This window comes from Octodon degus, unplaced genomic scaffold (genome assembly GCF_000260255.1).
Source record: "Octodon degus isolate 3935 unplaced genomic scaffold, OctDeg1.0 scaffold00032, whole genome shotgun sequence".
Lineage (NCBI taxonomy): Eukaryota > Metazoa > Chordata > Mammalia > Rodentia > Octodontidae > Octodon > Octodon degus.
This window is the reverse complement of record NW_004524608.1, coordinates 1,966,207-1,971,398: the sequence shown is the minus strand read 5'-3', so window position 1 is coordinate 1,971,398 and position 5,192 is coordinate 1,966,207. Positions and strand designations below refer to the sequence as shown.

General features: G+C 40.4%; 1 protein-coding gene and 1 pseudogene across 4 annotated transcripts in view; both read right to left on the bottom strand.

The window, feature by feature from the left end:
• Ash1l (ASH1 like histone lysine methyltransferase) overlaps nucleotides 1-5,192 on the bottom strand; it is a 227,482-nt gene that overhangs the window by 152,329 nt on the left and 69,961 nt on the right. The gene's annotated exons all lie outside the window — the stretch shown is intronic.
• Nucleotides 456-866, bottom strand: LOC105742026 (annotated as a pseudogene).

The window sequence follows — 5,192 nt, the reverse complement described above, 5'->3', positions numbered from 1 at the left end:
TTTTTTTTTTTTTTTGATAAAAATACTTTAAAAGCTACCCCACAATGAATTTATTATTTACCACAATAAAAAAAAATGGGGGCAAAAACCCAGTCTTACACCTCCCAAGTCTTCTCACCCTCAATTACATGCACAAAAAACTGTAAAAACTGGGAAGGAATGTACATAACTGTCTCAACCCTAACTTGCCAGTTACTCTTTCAATGCACTTTTCTCCCTTGATAGATTAAGACATTGATCCTTTTCCCTTTCCCCAAGATATGAGAGGTGATGTAGGGAACAAAGAGGAAGAGGAGGAAATAAGCCCATCTGTCATTATCCTCCATTCCCATCTCCAGGGGCCAGAGAGGTTAACTGGACTCTGAGCAAATGATGGTTTTTGTTGTTGTTCACAAAACTAAATAATAGTTATTCTCTAGCTCTCAATAAAGATGAGGGTTATTTAGGATTTTTCTTCAGTATATACCCTTATCCATGTTATCATCACTGTCACCTCCAAAATCCTCTCCATTGTCAAAATATGACATGATGTAGTCAGTTTCCTCTTTGTGTTCTTCCTCATCATACTCCTCTTCCTCTTCCTCCAAAGTTACTTCTTCCTTCTTCTCCAGGGTCTCTATTGTCTCCTGCTTATCTTCTGTGGTCTTAGGGGTCCTCCTGGAGAGTAGGACGGTAGGGTGCTACTTCTGCAGTTTGCGCACGCTAATCTTTAGCTCCCAGGATAGACGCCACCAATCAGGGTTCTAACAAATGGCACTGTCAACTAGCCCTGAAGTCTCATATTTGTTTGAGTAACATTCCACATCTTTCTTGGGGACAGCTGGCTGGATAAAGCAGGGGAGCTGCCTCATGGCCCCACATAGCTCCTGCTTCAGCACCAACACATATTATTCCCCTTCTGCAGACAGAGGCACTAGGCGGAACTCCAGGAACTGCTGTCCCTCCCCCATGCAGAACCTATGCTGAAGCTGAAGCCAACTCAAAATTTGCTTCTCTTCCTCCTGCAGGAGGCCACTCTACCTGGACTCTGCTTTTTACAACTTTTTTTTTTTTTTTTTTTCTCGGAACCAGGGATTGAATTCAGACCCTTCCTTGAGCTTGCCAGGGAAGCACTTATTCTACTGAGCCATCTCCCTGGCCTCACAACTTGTTATTTTTAATTTAAAAAAATATCTTTTTATTCATTTATTTATTTGGTACAGGGTCTTGGTACACAGCTGGGACTCATACTGATTCTCCTGTCTCAGCCTCCCCATTGCTATGACTATAGACCACCACATGGGGTCTATAATCCCATTTATAAATTTACTTTATTTTTTAATTTTGAGACAGGATCTAAGTCATTCAGGAGGGACCAGAACTTGCAATCCTCTTTTCTTAGCTTTTCACAGTGCTAAGATTAACAAGTATGTGCCACCACATGCTCTGTACTTGATACTTATCAGCAATACTAACCAGTTTTTGTTTTTGTTTTCAGTACTGGGGATTGAACTCAGGACCCTGTGCTTGCCAGGCAAGCGCTTATTCTACTGAGATATCTCCCTGGGCTGTAACCAGGTATTTTGTAAAGCCCCTTTTTCCTGTTAAGAATGAGGTTATAGGTTTCTGGAAAACACACTCAGGGATGATCCTGCTTTCTTATCACATTACAAGATAGGTATAAGACCTATTACACTATAGGTCTTATCACAGGTAAAGTCAATCCTGTACTTGGGTTACATTTGTTTGTCAGTAACTTCATGTATAAAGTTACCATTTTTTCCCCTCTGCTCACTTTATTCTTTTTTTTTTAATTTATTTTATTTATTTATGTGTGTGTGTGTGTGTGTGTGTGTGTGTGTGTGGCCAGCTCAGCCCACCAGGGGGCGGGGCTGGCTGGCATGTGGTGCTGGGGGATTGAACCGTGGTCCCTTTGCTTTGCTAAGCTTGTTCTAAGTAGGTGCTTTAGACCACTGAGCCATCTCACCAGCCCCTCACTTTATTCTTTGGAAATTTCTTTTTTGGTGGAACTGGGGATTGAACTCAGGCCCTTGTGCTTGCCAGGGAAGCACTTATTCCACTGAGCCATCTCCCTAGCCCCAAGTAAGTCATTATTATCCAGCCCATGTTCAAAAAGAAGATGATTAAGCTCCACCTCTTAATAGAGGATGGTAGACATATCTTTTTCCTCTATATGTTTTATTGAGCTAAACACTTATTTTTAACAAAACAGACTTGTGGATATCGATCTTTAAGATTATAATCTAATACTGTTACTATTTTGTCACTTAAATTGTCCAGTGTCTAAAAGATGATCAACAACTCTATAATCATTGAGAAAAGAGTAATTAGTAAAGACTTTTAACCAGAAAGGTGAGAAATAATAAAATGTAAAGGCATAAAAATTTTAATTATGTGTTTCAATTCCCATTTATCACGTGGTGTCCAGAAACTTAATGCTTGCTATTACACAAACTGTTCTCAGATCATAAAAAACAACGTACTGCCAAAGCCAACTGTGTATTTTCAGTCCATTTACAACTGATCTAACACTTTACAACATTGACTATAAAATCTCTTTAGAAACTCAGTGTGAAAGTATGTCTGTAATCTGAGCACTTAGGAGGCTGAGGCAAGAGGACTATTGCAAGTTAGAGGCCAGCCTGAGGTACACACATAGGGAGTTCAAGGCCAGACCCTGTCTCCAAATAAACAAAAAAACAAATCAGTGAAAGCCAGGTATAGTGGTGTATGCCTGTAAGCCCAGATTGGTGAAGTGGAGCCAGGAGGATCACCCCAAGTTTGAGGCCACCCTAAGTCATATAAATCAGCCTAAATTAAATAGCAAGTCCTGTCTCAAAAAAACAAACAAAAAAAAACAAAAAACAAAAAACAAACTCTGTGTTCACTCTATTGTCATTTTTCCTTAGAACTTTAATAATCACCTATGTAAAAATTTTCAACTTTGACCTTTCTTTTGAACTACAGCTCCTATGTCCCACCAAACAAAATGGAACTAAAACGATTTCTAACTTTCCCCTTTTGGTGAGTATCTGGGAGTTATTTATTATTTTTCTGTTTTCTTATTAACTGGTACTTCTGAATATGTCTTTTCTATCTACATTTTGTTGGGATGATTTCCAAAGTACTATGATAGGAGCTTGGGAGACAGCTCAGTAGAAAAGTACTATCATAGTCCTTTCTCTAATCCATTTGTTACACTGTTGTCAATTTAATCTCAGCAAACTGTTTTTCTACTTAAAATCCTTCACCTTTAATTGCTTACAGGGTAAGCTCCCTCAGTGTTAACTCTTAACACATATGGAAGAGGCTTTTTAATCTGTCCCTGTGTATTTCTCCAGCCTTGCATCTTGGGTTCTATTACGTGCCACTAATAAATATGAGCATGGTATCACAACCCCATGGTAAACTAATTTCTTAGTAACAAATATTCTTCACTCTTTATGCTTTGGAGGCTAAATTTAAAAACTCAACACTTTTATTTTTTATTTATTTATTTTTTTAATTATTTATTTATTTTGTGTGTGTGTGGCCAGTTCAGCCCACCAGGGGGCGGGGCTGGCTGGCATGTGGTGCTGGGGGATTGGTCCCTGTGCTTTGCTCAGCTTGTTCTAAGTAGGTGCTTTAGACCACTGAGCCATCTCACCAGCCCCCTCAACACTTTTAAAGTGAGTCCTTTACTTCTCAATTATTAGCAATTTTCAATACTTGTATATGTCCTATGTCCTCTGCTGAACTAGAAATTCTTTGAGCAGAAATTATGTTACATAGAGCTGCATTTCTTGCACCTGACAAACTATAGGCACAAAGTAATTCAGGACAGCTACCATAAAAGGAAAGAGATAAGCATAAAGACACAAAGCAAATTCTAATTTGCAAGTAATCAAATTAGGAGACATCTGTGGTTGATATAGTAGTTCCTAATATTCTGCTGAACTAAAAGGTTTTCTCCAGATGTTTTTTCATTGAAAGGATAAGCTTGTTTCTATGTTTACCTGAAAAAAAGCTTAATAGGTTTCTATCAGAAAAATCAAGGCAGGAGTTAGTTTGTAGGCTTACAGAATGAACTAAAGTAGGAGGTTAAAAGGAGCAGAGTTTGGTGTTCAAGGCCTGTTCTTTCCTTTGGGTAGGACAAGAGAATGCAAAAATTTGATCTGAATGAGCCAGGGTCTAATCAAGTACTTACTTCACTGATCAAAACGCAGTATTCAGTGCCCAGCTCACCCCAAGCCCATGCAGTTTCCCTCAGGAACTCTAAATTTCAGACCTCTTTCCCAAATACAAGATACCCATCCCTCATCAATTTTTCCTTGCTATAGAATAAAGGCTTAGAAAAGTCTAGAAGAAAAAAATAGTAAGCAAAGACTTCCTCCTTAGAGCTTCCTCCTTCCTCAGGATAAGAAGAGTGAGGTTCCTACTGAACTCTACTACTAAGCTATGTGCTCCTCCATCCCTTTCTCCTGCAGGGACCTGCCACAATACCCTGGAGCCCTGCTTGTTCTCCTGGCTCTCTCTACACAATGAAATTCTGGACCTGGTGACTAAGAACTAGTCCTGATGACAAAGAAGAGCTCTACAGTAGGATCCTCAGTTACAAGGGCCAGAAGAATGAAGCTCAAGGTAGAGTCCCTGCACCTTCCCTCAGTAAGATAAGAGTGCCTACAGTATCTGCTGTGTAGAGTTCAATGGAAGCCCAAAGACTGTGTCCCACTTTTTCCCCTAACTTAAACCTACCAAAGGAACTCCCTAACTAGCCCCATCTTCACTCCTGGAGCTCAGAGATGGAAAGCTCACTGCCCCCTCTTCAATCCTGCTTTTCAGGAGTACCAAAGACTGGATGACCCAGCAGGAGTCACAGTACTCACCAACTTTATCATTTTCCTTGGGAACTGGAAGGGTTGAAAGTCAAACCTTATCAAACCAAGTCAAACTTTGGGGACAGGTAAGATAGAACTCTCTCCACTCTAGCATACTGGGGCTTGAGGCAGTAAGAAGCACAGCCCCTAAGATTAATGCTGGGAGTCTGTACTAAGCTGTGTCAAAACTACAAGGCAGGGCCAGCAAGATAGCTCAGCGGTCTAAAGTGCCTGCTTAGGCAAAACTTAGGCGCAGGGGACCATGGTTTGATTCCTGGCACCACATACCATGCCAGCCCCACCCTCAGTGCAGGCTGAGCCAGCCCAAAAAAAAAA